Genomic DNA, 16,579 nt, shown 5'->3' on the forward strand with positions numbered 1-16,579 from the left:
ATCTTTTCGGGGATTTTCTTCCTTTTGGACTCCGTTTGAAAATCTCCTCTGAAAGGGGTCAAAAAGATGGAAAAAAACATGAACTCGCACTTGGCACTGAGTTAATAAGTTAGTCCCAAAAAATATATAAAAGGCGTGCAAAACATCCAATGTTTGACAAGATAATAGCATGAAACCATAAAAAATTATAGATATGTTGGAGACGTATCAAGCATCCCCGAGCTTAACTCCTGCTCGTCCTCGAGTAGGGAAGTGATAAAGAATGAATTTTTGATGTGGAATGCTACCTAGCATAGTTGTCCTTTGCAACTTCTTTCACGTGACATGAATGTTCAGATCCGTAAGATTCAAAACAATAGTTTGCTATTGATATGAAAACAATAATACTTCAAGCAAACTAGCAAAGTATTCATGAACTTTCAAAATAACAAGGCCAAAGAAAGTTATCCCTACAAAATCATATAGTCTGGCTATGCTCCATCATCCTCACACAACTAATATAAATCATGCACAACCCCGGTATTGGCCAAGTAATTGTTTTCGCACTCTTACTTTCTCAAACTTTTTATAACTATCACGCAATACATGAGCGTGAGCCATGGATATAACACTATAGGTGGAATAGAGTGTGGTGGTGGTTGTGAGATAAAAAGGAGGAGATGGTCACATTGACTCGGCGTATCAAAAGGCTATCGAGATGCCCATTAATATGTATCAATGTGAATGAGTAGGGATCTCCATACAAGAGATGCACTAGAGCTATAAGTATGTGAAATCTCAAGAGGAAAACTAGCGGGTGTGCATCCAACTTGCTTGCTCACGAAGACCTAGGGCAATTTTGAGGAAGCCCATCATTGGAATATACAAGCCAAGTTATATAATGAAGATTCCCACTAGCATATGGTAGTGACAAAGCAAGAAGCTCTCAATCATGAAGAACATGGTGCTATTATGAAGCACAAGTGTGAAAAAAGATAGTAGCATTGTCCCTTCTCTCTTTTTCTCTCTTTTTTTCATTTGAGCTCTTAGGCCTCTTTTTTCTTTTCTTTTCTTTTCTTTTATCTTTTTTGTTTTTTTTTGGGCTCTTTGGCCTCTTTTTTTATTCCCTCACATGGGACAATGCTCTAATAATTATGATCATCACACTTTTATTTACTCACAGCTCAAAACTCACAATGATGACTCCATAGGAAATGCCTCCGGCAGTGTACCGGGATGTGCAACGATCTAGCATGGCGTATGACGTTGAAACATCTCGCTAGCTATCTTACGATCATGCAATGGCAATATGAGAGTGACGACACAGGTCATGAGATGGAACGGTGGGAGTTGCATGGCAATATATCTCGGAATGGCTATGAAAATGCCATAGTAGGTAGATATGGTGGCTGTTTTGAGGAAGGCATATGGTGGGTTTGTGCACCGGCGAGAATTGCGCGGTACTAGAGAGGCTAGCAATGGTGGAAGGTGAAAGTGCATATATACCATGGGCTCACATTAGTCATGAAGAACTCACATACTTGTTGCGAAACTTTTTATTAGTAATCAAAACAAAGTGCTAAACGCATACTCCGAGGGGAAGGGTTGGTAGGTGTAAACCATCGCGCGATCTCGACCTCAACACAAAGGATGACAACCAATAGATCAATTATGCTCTGACTTCCTAACATAGCGGTTCACCATACGTGCATGCTACGGGAATCACTAACTTCAACACAAGTATTTCTAGATTCACAACACCCTACTAACATAACTCTTAATGTTACCGAATCCACGTCTCAAAACTAATTGAGAGGAATCAAAACTTATCTTTCTATTCAATGCACATGAAGATGGAGGTTTTTGCATCCTCTTTGGGTATCTATCACTTTTGGGACTACTTTCATAGCATAGGCCAACTACCAAATCACGCACCACCGTGCTCTAAAAGATATAAGTGAAGAACATAGAGCAAAAGTATCTAGCTCAAAAGATATAAGTGAATCACTATGAGCATTCTAGCAAAAATCATGATGAGTGCATGTCTCTCTCTCTCAAAAAGGTGTGCAGCAAGGATGATTACGACACAACAAAAGGAAAAAACTCCTACGATGCAAGACGCTCCAAGCAAAAACACATGTCATGTGGTGAATAAAAATATAGCTCCAATTAATGTTACCGATGGATTGAAGACGAAAGAGGGGATACCTTCCCGGGGCATCCCCAAGCTTAGGCTTTTTGGTGTCCTTGAATTTAGCTTGGGATGCCTTGGGCATCCCCAAGCTTGAGCTCTTTCCACTCCTTATCTCTTTGTCCATGAGAACATCACCCAAAACTTGAAAACTTCACAACACAAAACTTAAACAGAAATTCGTGATAACATTAGCACAAGAAAACAAACTACCACTTCTTTTGGTACTATAGCAAACTTTAATTCTATCTATATTGATGATGGGCTACTGTATTCTCACTTTTCTATGGCTATCACCCCCGATACTAACCATAGTTTCATCAAAACAAGCAAACAACTCAACAAAAACAGAATCTGTCAAAAACAGACCAGTCTGTAGAAATCTGTATACTTCGTATACTTCTGGTACCTCAAAAAATCTGAACAATTACTAAGGCCTGGGAAAAAAAGCATATCAATCAGAATCAAAAAGAATCAACTCAAAAGCTCTTTATGAATAAAAATTAAAAATCATCTCGTGAGCAAAAAGTTTCTGTCTTTTTCCAGCAAGATCAAACAACCATTACCAAGACTAGTCATAAAGGCTTTTCTTGGCTAAAACACAAAAAGAGACACAAAAAACACAACCACAACAGAATTGTGATGGTGTGGATGCAACAAAACAGAAAGAAAAAGATAAATTCATTGGGTTGCCTCCCAACAAGCGCTATTGTTTAACGCCCTTAGCTAGGCATAAAAGTGATAGAATCACGTATCGTCGTCTTTGGTGCTCAAACCATAAGTGGCCCTCATCATGGATTCATAAGGCAATCTTATTTTCTTTCTAGGAAAGTGTTACATGCCCTTCCTTAAAGGAAATTAAAATCTAATATTCCCTTCCTTCATATCAATGATAGCACCGATAGTCCTTAGGAAAGGTCTACCAAGAATAATAGGGCATGTAGGATTGCAATCAATGTCAAGCACAATGAAATCCACGGGTACATAGTTCTTATTTGCAATAATAAGAACATCATTGATCTTTCCCATGGGTTTCTTGACAGTAGAATCAGCAAGATGCAAATTAAGAGAACACTCTTCAATCTCATTAAAACCCAGAACATCATATAAAGACTTTGGAATCGCAGAAACACTAGCACCCAAATCACACAAAGCATTGCAATCATAGTTTTTGATTTTGATTTTGATGGTAGGTTCCCACTCATCATGAAGCTTTCTAGGGATAGAGACTTCCAATTCAAGTTTCTCTTCAAGAGATTTTATCAAAGCTTCCACGATATGATCGGTAAAGGCCTTGTTCTGGCTATAAGCGTGTGGAGAGTTCAACATAGATTGCATCAAGGAAATGCATTCAATCAAGGAGCAACTATCATAATTGAATTCCTTGAAATCCACGATAGTAATTTCATTACTACTCACAGTTTTAACGTCTTCTACTCCACTTTCAATGCTTTTAGCATCAAGATAGATGGACTCTGAATCATTGGGGCACTTTTCAACCAAAGTGGATTCATATCCAGCCCCATAATCATTAGGTTTGACACAAGAAAACAAGGATTCAATGGGAGTCACACCAAGCACTTTAAGATCTTCGTGATTCTCATCACGAGAACACGCCTTTTTAAGCCATTCATGTCTAGCATGAATTCGGGCGGTTCTTTCTTGGCTCTCAATCATGGAAACACGCATAGCTTTAAAATTTTCATCCATGTTGATTTTGGGAGGAGGACATCTAACTTTCAAAGCATCAACATCACTAGACATTCTATCAACGCTCTTAGCCAAATCGTCAATTTTGAGTAGCTTTTCCTCTATGGACGCATTGAAAATCTTTTGAGAGTTGATGAACTCTTTGATGTTACTCTCTATATCAGAGGGTAATCTATTGTAATTTCCATGAGTATTGTTGTAGGAGTTGCCAAACTTATTAGAGGAGTTACTAGGAAAAGGCCTAGGAACATAGTTTCCTCTAAAAGCATTGTTGTTGCCAAAGTTATTCCTACCAACAAAATTAACGTCCAAGCTAGCGTCGCTACTCTCAATAAAAGAAGACAAGGGCATATCATTAGGATCCAAAGGATCACTTATACTAGCAACCAAATTCATTAACTCATCCATCTTAGCACTCAACGAGTTAATTTCTTCTATATCATGTACCTTCTTACTAGTAGGTGATCTTTCAGTGTGCCACTGAGAGTAGTTTGTCATGATGTTGTCTAAGAGCTTTGTGGCTTCTGCTAACGTGATTTCCATGAACGTTCCACCTGAGGCGGAGTCCAAGATATTTCTAGAAGCGAAATTCAAGCCAGCGTAAAAGATTTGAATAATCATCCAAAGACTCAAGCCATGAGCGGGACAATTTCTAATCATTAATTTTATTCTCTCCCAAGATTGTGCAACATGTTCATGATCAAGTTGCTTGAAATTCATGATATCATTACGGAGAGAGATGATCTTAGCCGGCGGAAAATACTTGGATATATAAGCATCTTTGCACTTATCCCAAGAATCGATACTATTTTTGGGCAAAGAAGAAAACCAACTTTTTGCGCGATCTCGCAACGAGAAAGGAAAAAGCTTCAATTTAATCACGTCATTATCCACATATTTTTTCTTTTGCATATCGCAAAGCTCAATGAAGGTATTGTGATGGGATGCGGCATCTTCACTAGAAAGGCCAGAGAATTGCTCTTTCATAACAAGATTCAGCAAAGCGGCATTGATTTCGTATGACTCTGCACTAGTGGCGGGAGCAATCGGAGTACTAATAAAATCATTATTATTAGTATTCGAGAAGTCACAAAGTTTGGTGTTTTCATTCATGGTGACTTCAGCAAGCAAGCAAGCACACAAGCAAACAAAGAGCACGCGAGAAAAAGGGCGAACGAAAAGGCGAACGAAAATGGCAAATGAAAAAAGGCAAATTGGTGAAGTGGGCGAGAGGAAAACGAGAGGAAAATGGCAAACAAAGTAAATGCAAGAGATGAGTTTGCGACACCTACTTGGATGAGTCCTTGACTTGATATTCCTCCCCGGCAACGGCGCCAGAAATTCTTCTGCTACTTCTCAAACAACAGCGCCAAAAATTGACACGTTGACGGAGACTGGGCTTGCGTTGGTTTTTCCCTTGAAGAGGAAAGGGTGATGCAGCACACGAGCAGTAACTATTTCCCTCAGTTTGAGAACCAAGGTATCGATCCAGAAGGAGGGTCTCGTCAAGTCCAGAGTACCTGCGCAAACACAAACAAGCTTGCACCCAACGCTTCAAAGGGGTTGTCAATCCCTTCAAGATTGTTTGCAAAGTGAGATCTGAAGGCGGAAAGTGCAACGAAGTAAAAAGTGTAAGGCTGAAAATATGGTGTGGAGTAGACCCTGGGGGCCATGGTGTTCACTAGAGGCTTCTCTCAAAATAGCAAATATCATGGTGGGTGAACAAATTACTGTCGAGCAATTGAGAGAACCACGCAAAGTCATGACGATATCTAAGGCAATGATCATCCATATAGGCATCACGTCCGAGACAAGTAGACCGATACTTTCTGCATCTACTACTATTACTCCACACATCGACCGCATCCAGCATGCACCTAGTGTATTGAGTTCATGACGAACAGAGTAACGCCTTACGCAAGATGATATGATGTAGAGGGATAATCTCAAAGCAATGATGAAAACCCCATATTTTTTACCCTTGATGGCAACAACATGATGAGTGCCTCCCTACCCCTTCTGTCACTGGGTGAGGTCACCGCACGGTATGAACCCAAAACCAAGCACTTCTCCCATTGCAAGAATCATAGATCTAGTTTGCCAGACAAAACCCACAACTCGAAGAGTATTACAAGGATATGAAATCATGCATAAGAGAGATCAGAAGAAACTCAAATAAGATTCATAGATAATCTGATCATAAATCCACAATTCATCGGATCTCAACAAACACACCGCAAAAGAAGATTATATCGGATAGATCTCCATGAAGATCATGGAGAACATTGTATTGGAGATCCAAGAGAGAGAAGAAGCCATCTAGTTACTTGCTATGGACCCGTAGGTCTATGGTGAACTACTCATGCATCATCGGAGAGGTCATGGTGTTGATGAAGAAGCCCTCCGTATCCAAATGTCCCCTCCGGCAGGGCACCAGAACGTGCCCCAGATGGGATCATGCGGAGACAGAAGCTTGCGGCGGCAGAAAAGTAATTTCGATGATCTCTTGATTTTTTTTGGGATTTTTAAAGAATTTATAGGCGCAACCCCTAGGGCAGAGGGCGCCCAGGGGGCCCACAAGCCTTTGGGCCGCGGCCTCCCCCCTGGCTGCGGGGTGGTGGCTTGTGGGGCCCCTGAGGCTCCCCTGCCTTGGCTCTCAAGCTTCCTGATCTTCTTCCGTTCTGGAAAAAATCTTTTCGGGGATTTTCTTCCGTTTGGACTCCGTTTCGAAATATCCTCTGAAAGGGGTCAGAAACATGGAAACATTAGGAACTGGCACTTGGCACTGAGTTAATAAGTTAGTCCCAAAATATATATAAAAGGAATGCAGAACATCCAAAGTTTGACAAGATAATAGCATGAAACCATAAAAAATTCTAGATCGTTGGAGACGTATCAGTCCTCTTAGTGCGGAGGAACGTCACTTTATATTGCCTCCTGTCATAAAGAACTTTATTATGAAGTGTGTCGCTTTTATGTCTTCCTCATCACAGGTTCGTACAAAGCTTATTTTCCACACACTAATAGATCATACATATTAGAGAGCAATTTTTATTGCTTGCACCGATGACAACTTACTTGAGGGATCTTATTCAATCCATAGGTAGGTATGGTGGACACTCATGGCAAAACTGGTTTGAAGGTTTATGGATGCACAAGTAGTATCTCTACTTAGTGCGGGAGGTTTGGCTAATATGAGGTGGAAGCAATCATCACATGCTAAGGGATCTCTAATCATATAACATTGTTCGGAACCAAGCAAACACAATTCATTATGTTGTCTTCCTTGTCCAACATCTACTTCTAGGCATGCAATAGTTTAGTGCGTGTTCACAATCATAGATGGTGTCAGAGATGATATATTTATATGTGAACCTCTCCTTTATCACTTCCTATTAATTGCAACAATGACCAAGGTCTACGTTTGCCTACCCTCAACAAGTTTCAATCCTCATTCTTTTTATATGTGAAGCCATCACTTCCCATAAGATCATTACATGATCTTTCATGCTTTTGTTATATTCTCACTCTTTTGATCATGGCAAGAGGCAAAACCCTTCAACTAAGACACTCTTTATTATACGGCTCACGAGCAAGAATACATCGGGGGTGACACAAAGCAAAACTCAAGACTAAAACACTAAGACTTTTAAACTACAAGATAAAAAGAAAGAAAACTGAAAAGGAACAAACTAAAACAAAGTTAAAGGCAAAAGATGTGATGGTGATACGATACCGGGGAAACTCCCCCAAGCTTGGCACAAGCCAAGGGGATTGCCCATACCAATGCTCAGTTGTCTTCCTTTGGTGGTGATGGTGGAGTTGTTGCAACATGAGTTTGATCCTCCGTCTTCCAAGGCATAGGTGCTCCATCATGGAAAGATGAACCGGTCTCCGGAATCCTCAAATCTGCAGCCAACCGTATTGATTTAAATCTATACTCATACTCACAGTTTTGGTTCTGCAGGTCATAGATCTGGGCCTGGAGTTGATCAATCCTGTCATAGAGCCTGGAGAGATGCTTCCCAATGTCATCGCATCAATCCTTTTCTTGTTGGTGAACTCCGTGATCATCATGTGGTTGGCGTTGAATCCACACTTCACCATCCCTTGGCACTTGAAGACTTGTTGGTCCATTGCTTCGAGCCTCGTCTCCACGCTTCCGGTCTTCTCAGGCCCCTCAACATCACGGATGTGCAACATCCCCTCACGCATCTCAATAGATTAAGGGTGTTGCGACACTCCCGTGAGGTAGGGATTGATGACCTTCTCGAAGATCTTGTCCTTCGGAGCTTTTGGGGAAGTCATGGCGATCTAGATCTGCAACAAAAACAGGCTCGAAACGAAAAACAGAGGAAATCTGAGTGATGCAGGGGTCAGAACAAACGGAAGTATATATAATGATTTTTTCCAGACCAGAAGGAGTACCCTGCACAAAAATGGAGTCCGGGAGGCACACGAGGTGGCCACAAGCCCTCACGGTGTGGCCAAGGGGTGGGCCCGCGCCGTGCAGGCTTGTCGCCTCCTCGCGCACTTTCCGGACTACTTCCAATTTTTGTATTTTTTCACATATTCCAAAACGGAGAAAATTTCCGACTAGAAAAGTTTTGGACTCTGTTTTCTTACCGAATCACATACCTCTTCGTTTTCGGAGTCTGAAACAGGCTGATAAATATCCCTTATGTATTCTTTCGTAGTTATGGTATTGATGATATTGCTTTCAACATTTATGGGAGTACTTGAGATATAATGCTTGATGCTCTGCCCATTTACCACTCTCGGACAATTACCTTCCGTGTTGTTGATCTTGATAGCACCGGAACGATATACTTCCTCAACAACATAGGGACCTTCCCATTTAGAGAGAAGCTTGCCTGCAAAGAATCTTAAACGAGAGTTATATAGCAAGACATAATCACCTACATTGAACTCACGCTTTTGTATCCTCTTATCATGCCACCTCTTAACCTTCTCTTTGAACAACTTGGCATTCTCATATGCCTGAGTTCTCCACTCATCAGGCGAGCTAATATCAAATAACCTCTTCTCACCAGCAAGTTTGAAATCAAAGTTGAGCTCTTTGATTGCCCAATAAGCTTTATGCTCTAGCTCAAGAGGTAAGTGACATGCTTTCCCATACACCATTTTGTACGGAGACATGCCCATGGGATTCTTATAGGCAGTTCTATAAGCCCACAATGCATCATCGAGCTTCTTAGACCAATTCTTTCTAGACCTGTTGACAGTCTTTTGCAGAATTAGTTTAATCTCTCTATTACTTAGCTCTACTTGACCACTGGACTGAGGATGATAGGGAGAAGCAATTCTATGGTTGACATCATACTTAGCGAGCGTTTTACGGAAAGCACCATGAATGAAATGTGAACCACCGTCGGTCATTAGATATCTAGGGACTCCAAATCTAGGGAAGATAACTTCTTTCAGCATCTTGATAGAGGTGCTGTGATCAGCACTACTAGTGGGGATAGCTTCTACCCACTTAGTGACGTAATCAACAGCAACTAGGATATGAGTATACCCATTGGATTTTGGAAAAGGTACCATATAATAAAAGCCCCAAACATCAAATGGTTCAATGACAAGTGAATAGTTCATAGGCATTTCCTGATGTTTGCAAATATTACCTATTCTTTGACGTTCGTCACAAGACAAGACAAACTTACGGGCATCCTTGAAGAGAGTGGGCCAATAGAAACCTGATTGCAATATCTTGTGTGCAATTCTATCTCCCGCATGGTGTCTCCGTAGGCCTCGGAGTGACACTTCTGTAGGATCTGTCCCTGTTCATGTTCAGGTACACAACGTCTAATAACACCATCTACTCCTTCCTTATAAAGGTGAGGATCATCCCAGAAGTAATGTCTCAAGTCAAAGAAGGATTTCTTCTTTTACTGGTACGTGAAACTAGGTGGTATGTATTTGGCAATGATATAGTTCGCATAATCAGCATACCACGATGCACTACGTGAAGCATTGATGACATTCAGTTGCTCACCGGGAAAGCTATCATCAATAGGTTGTGGGTCATCAAGAACGTTCTCCAACCTAGACAAGTTATCTGCTACTGGGTTATCAGCACCCTTTCTGTCGACAACGTGCAAATCAAATTCTTGTAGCAAGAGAACCCATCTGATAAGTCTAGGTTTAGCGTCCTTCTTCTCCATGAGGTACTTAATAGCAGCATGATCAGTGTGAATAGTGACTTTGGAATCAACTATGTAAGACCTGAACGTTTCACATGCAAACACGACTGCTAAAAACTCCTTCTCCGTAGTAGCATAGTTTCTCTGAGCACTGTCTAGAGTTTTACTAGCATCGTGAATAACATTCAACTTCTTATCAACTTTTTTCCCTAGAACAACACCAACAACATAATCGCTAGCATCACACATGATTTCAAACGACAAGTTCCAATCAGGTGGTTGGACAATAGGTGCGGTATCAAAGCCCTCTTAAGTATTTCGAAGGCTTCCTCACAATCGTCGTCAAAGACAAAAGGAATATCCTTTTGCAAGAGATTGGTAAGAGGCCTAGAAATCTTAGAGAAGTCTTTAATGAACCTTCTATAGAAACCAACATGACCAAGGAAACTTCTTATACCTTTGATATCTGTGGGGTATGGCATTTTCTCGATTGCATCAACCTTAGCCTTATTGACTTCAATACCTCTTTCAGAAATTTTATGTCCTAAGACGATGCCTTCATTAACCATAAAGTGGCACTTCTCCCAATTCAAGACAAGATTGGTGTCTTTACATCTCTGCAAGACTCGATCAAGGTTGCTGAGGCAATCATCAAAGGAAGACCCGTAAACGGAGAATTCGTCCATGAAAACCTCGACAATCTTTTCACAAAAGTCAGAGAATATAGCCATCATACATCTTTGAAAGGTGGCAGGTGCATTACATAAGCCAAAAGGCATTCGTCTATAAGCAAAGGTACCGAAAGGGCAGGTGAAAGTGGTTTTCTCCTGATTAGGTTGTGCAACTGGTATTTGGGAGAAACCAGAATATCCGTCTAGAAAGCAGAAGTGTGTGTGTTTGGACAACCTTTCTAGCATTTGGTCGATAAAAGGCAAAGGGTAACGATCTTTCCTAGTGGCTTTATTCAGTTTCCTAAAATCGATCACCATCCTATAGCCAGTAATAATCCTGTGTGGAATCAATTCATCCTTATTATTAGGGACAACGGTGATGCCTCCCTTCTTAGGGACGCAATGCATCGGACTCACCCAATCGCTATGAGCAACAGGATAGATGATACCTGCTTCTAGTAGCTTTAGTATTTCTTTTCTCACTACTTCTTTCATCTTAGGATTTAATCTCCTTTGATGATCAGCAACTGGTTTGAAGTCAGGATTAGTTTTAATCTTGTGCTGGCATAGAGTGGGACTAATGCCCTTAAGAGCATCAAGAGTATATCCAATAGCAGCACGGTGCTTCCTTAGAGTTTTTAGCAACTTCTTTTATTTGCTCTGAGAGGCTAGCACTAATAATAACAGGATATATCTCTTTTTCATCAAGATAGGCATACTTAAGAGTATCAGGCAACTGTTTAAGCTCGAACACAGGATCACCCTTTGGTGGGGGTGGATCCCCAAGCAGTTCAACAGGCAGATTATTCTTAAGGATAGGATATTGTTCTAAGACAACTTTATCTATCTCATCCCTTTCATCCATATGCATATCATTTTCATGCTCAAGCAAGTATTGCTCTAAGGGATTAGTAGGAGGCACGACAATAGAGGCTAAGGAAATAGTTTCATCCCTACTAGGCAACTCCTTTTCATGAGGTTGTCTACCAAACTTAGAGAAATTGAACTCACGTGACACACCTTCAAAGCCAACAGTGACAGTTTGTTTCTCACAATCAATATGAGCATTGACAGTATTGAGAAAGGGTCTACCAAATATGATGGGGAAAAAGCTATCTTGAGTGGTAGCAAGAACAAGGAAATCAGCAGGATACTTCGTTTTACCACACAAGACTTCAACATCCCTAACAATTCCCACAGGGCAGATATTATCTCTATTGGCAAGCTGAATAGTGACATCAATAGGCTCTATCTCAACGGGTGCAATCTCATCTTTGATTTCGTCGTATAAGGATTGAGGTATTGCACTAACACTAGCACCCATGTCACATAAGCCATGATAACAATGATCTCCTATCTTAACAAAAACAACAGGCATGCCAACAACAAGCCTATGTTTGTCTCTAACATGAGGTTTAGCAATTCTAGCAGGATCTTCACGGAAGTGAATATTATGTCCCTCAACATCATCGGACAGAAGATCTTTCATATTAGCAATGCTAGGTTCAACTCTAATTTTCTCACGGGGTGTAGGTGTTCTAATGTAGCCTCTACGTATCACAATTGAAGCTTTAGAATGATCCTTTATCCTAACAGGGAAAGGTGGTTTCTCAATGTAAGCACTCGGAACAACAGGATCATTATACGCAATGACTTTCTCTTCAACTGGAGTGGGTTTAACTACATTGACTTCTAAAGGAGGATGATATTTAAACCACTTCTCTTTGGGGAGATAAATATGAGCAGCAAAAGATTCACACAATGAAGCTACCATCTCAGAGTCAATTCCATACTTAGCACTAAAGTCACTAAAGGTATTTGTCTCAACAAAGGATTTAACGCAATCAAACGTGAAATTCATACCTGACTCCTTACCTTCTTCAAGCTCCCAATCTTTAGAGTTGCGTTTAATTCTCTCCAATAAATTCCATTTGAAGTCAATATCTCTCTTCATAAAAGAACCGGTACAAGAAGTGTCAAGCATGGTGCGATCATCATGAGAAAGCCGAGCATAGAAGTTCTGAACGATAATTTATGTCGAGAGCTCATGATTTGGGCGTGAATATAGCATTGATTTAAGCCTCCCCCACGAGCAAATTAAAGTTGAACCTAGCATTGCTATTATCAAAGATCTCTTGTCCGATAATGTTGATGGGCATGTTATTCACTTCTGTGAAGATGCTGCTAGAATTGCTAAACCTCATGCTAGAGACAAACATAAGCCTGATGTTGGCATGCCTATTGTTTCTGTTAAGATAGGAGATCATTGTTTTCATGGTTTATGTGACGTGGGTGCTAGTGTTAGTGCAATACCTCGATCTTTATATGATGAAATTAAAGACGAGATTGCACCTGTCGAGATGGAATCTATTGATGTTACTATTTAGATTGCCAATAGAGATACTATCTGCCCTTTGGGAATTGTTAGAGATGTTGAAGTCTTGTGTGGTAAAACTAAGTATCCTACTGATTTTCTCGCTCTTGCTACCACACAAGATAGCTTTTGTCCCATCATATTTGGCAGACCTTTACTCAATACTGTTAATGCTCAGATTGATTGTGAGAAACAAACTATCACTGTTGGCTTTGAAGGTGTGTCACATGAATTCAATTTCTCCAAGTTTGGTAGACAACCTCATGAAAAAGAATTGTCTAGTAAGGATGAAATTATTTCTCTAGCTTCTATTGATGTGCCTCCTACTGATCCTTTAGAGCAATACTTGCTTGAGCATGAAAATGATATGCATATGGATGGAAGGAATGAGATAGATAGAGTTATCTTTGAACAACATCCTATCCTTAAGAACAATTTGCCCGTTGAATTACTTGGAGATCCACCTCCACCAAAATGTGATCCTGTGTTTGAGCTTAAACAGTTACTTGATACTCTTAAGTATGCTTACCTCAATGAAAAATAGATATATCCTGTTATTATTAGTGCTAGACTTTCGGAGCATGAAGAAAAGAAATTATTAAAAACTCTAAGGAAGCACCGTGCTGCTATTGGATATACTCTTAATGATCTTAAGGGCATTAGTCCCACTCTATGCCAGCATAAAATTAAAACTGATCCTGATTCCAAACCAGTTGCCGATCATCAACGAAGATTAAATCCTAAGATGAAAGAGGTAGTAAGAAAAGAAATACTAAAGCTCCTGGAAGCACGTTTTATCTATCATGTTGCTCATAGTGATTGGGTAAGTCCGGTACATTGCGTCCCTAAGAAGGGAGGCATCACCGTTGTCCCTAATGATAAAGATGAATTGATCCTGCAGAGAATTGTTACTGGCTATAGGATGGTAATTGATTTTAGAAAATTGAGTAAAGCCACTAGGAAAGATCATTACCCTTTGCCTTTTTATTGACCAAATGCTAGAAAGATTGTCTAAACACACACACTTTTGCTTTCTAGATGGTTATTCTGGTTTCTCCCAAATACTTGTTGCACAATGTCATCAAGAGAAAACCACTTTTACCTGCCCCTTCGGTACCTTTGCTTATAGACGTATGCCTTTTGATCTATGTAATGCACGTGCTACCTTCCAAAGATGTATGATGGCTATATTCTCTGACTTTTGCAAAAAGATTGTTGAGGTTTTCATGGATGATTTCTCCGTTTATGGGTCTTCTTTTGATGATTTCCTGAGCAACCTTGATCGAGTTTTGCAGAGATGTAAAGATACCGACCTTGTCTTGAATTGGGAGAAGTGCCACTTTATGGTTAATGAAGGCATCGTCTTAGGACATAAAATTTCTGAAAGAGGTATTGAAGTCGATAAGGCTAAAGTTCATGCGATCGAGAAAATGCCATGCCCTATAGACATTAAAGGTATAAGAAGTTTCCTTGGTCATGTTGGTTTCTATAGAAGGTTCATTAAAGACTTCTCTAAGATTTCTAGGCCTCTTACCAATCTCTTGCAAAAAGATAATCCATTTTTTTATGATGATTGTGAGGAAGCATTTGAAATACTTAAGAAGGCCTTGATAACTGCACCTATTGTTCAACCACCTGATTGGAACCTACCTTTTGAAATTATGTGTGATGCTAGTGATTATGCTGTTGGTGCTGTTCTAGGACAAAGAGTTGATAAGAAATTGAATGTTATTCATTATGCTAGTAAAACTCTAGACAGTGCCCAAAGAAACTATGCTACTACTGAAAAGGAATTTGTAGCAGTCGAGTTTGCATGTGAAAAGTTTAGATCTTATATTATTGATTCCAAGGTTACTATTCACACTGATCATGCTGCTATTAAGTATATCATGGAAAATAAAGATGCTAAACCTAGACTTATCATATGGGTTCTTTTGCTACAAGAATTTGATTTGCATGTTGTTGATAGGAAGGGTGCTGAGAACCCCGTAGCAGATAACTTTTCTAGGTTGGAGAATGTTCTTGATGACCCACAACCTATTGATGATAGCTTTCCTGATGAGCAACTGAATGTCATCAATGCTTCACGTAGTACACTGTGGTATGCTGATTATGCAAATTATATTGTTGCTAAATATATACCACCTAGTTTCACATACCAACAAAAGAAGAAATTCTTCTTTGATTTGAGACATTAATTTTGGGTGATCCTCACCTTTATAAAGAAGGAGTAGATGGTGTTATCAGACGTTGTGTACCTGAGCATGAACAGGGACAAATCCTGTAGAAGTGTCACCCCGAGGCTTACGAAGGACACCATGCGGGAGATAGAACTGCACACAAGGTATTGCAATCCGGTTTCTATTGGCCTACTCTCTTCAAGGATGCCCGTAAGTTTGTCTTGTCTTGTGATGAATGTCATAGAATAGGTAATATCAGTAAACGTCAGGAAATGCCTATGAATTATTCACTTCTTATTGAACCATTTGATGTTTGGGGTTTTGATTATATAGGACCTTTTCAAAGTCTAACAGCTATACTCATATTCTAGTTGCTATTGATTACGTCATTAAGTGGGTAGAAGTTATCCCAACTAGTGGTGCTGATCATAACACCTCCATTAGGATGCTTAAAGAAGTTATTTTCCCTAGATTTGGATTCCCCAGATATTTTATGACTGATGGTGGTTCACATTTTATTCATGGTGCTTTCCGTAAAACGCTTGCTAAGTATGATGTCAACCATAGAATTGCATCTCCTTATCATCCTCAGTCGAGTGGTCAAGTAGAGCTAAGTAATAGAGAGCTTAAACTGATTCTGCAAAAGACTGTTAATAGGTCTAGAAAGAATTGGTCTAAGAAGCTTGATGATGCACTGTGGGCTTATAGAACTGCTTATAAGAATCCCATGGGCATGTCTCCGTACAAAATGGTCTACGGTAAAGCATGTCATTTACCTCTTGAGCTAGAGCATAAGGCTTATTGGGCAATCAAAGAGCTCAACTTTGATTTCAAACTTGCTGGTGAGAAGAGGTTATTTGATATTAGCTCACTTGATGAATGGAGAACTCAGACATATGAAAATGCCAAGTTGTTTAAAGAAAAGGTTAAGAGGTGGCATGATAAAAGGATACAAAAACGTGAGTTCAATGTAGGTGATTATGTCTTGCTATACAATTCTCGTTTAATATTTTTTTGCAGACAAGCTTCTCTCTAAATGGGAAGGTCCTTACATTGTCGAAGAAGTGTATCGTTCCGGTGCCATCAAAATCAACAACACGGAAGGGAATTTTTTGAGAGTTGTAAATGGGCAAAGAATCAAGCATTATATCTCAGGTACTCCCATAAATGTTGAAAGCAATATTATTAATACCATAACTCCGGAGGAGTACATAAGGGATATTTATCAGCCTGTTTCAGACTCCAAAAACGAAGAGGTATGTAATTCGGTAAGTAAACCGACTCCAAAACTTTTCCCTTAGCAATTTTTA

Source organism: Hordeum vulgare, chromosome 3H (assembly GCF_904849725.1).
Source record: "Hordeum vulgare subsp. vulgare chromosome 3H, MorexV3_pseudomolecules_assembly, whole genome shotgun sequence".
Classification (NCBI taxonomy): Eukaryota; Viridiplantae; Streptophyta; class Magnoliopsida; order Poales; family Poaceae; genus Hordeum; species Hordeum vulgare.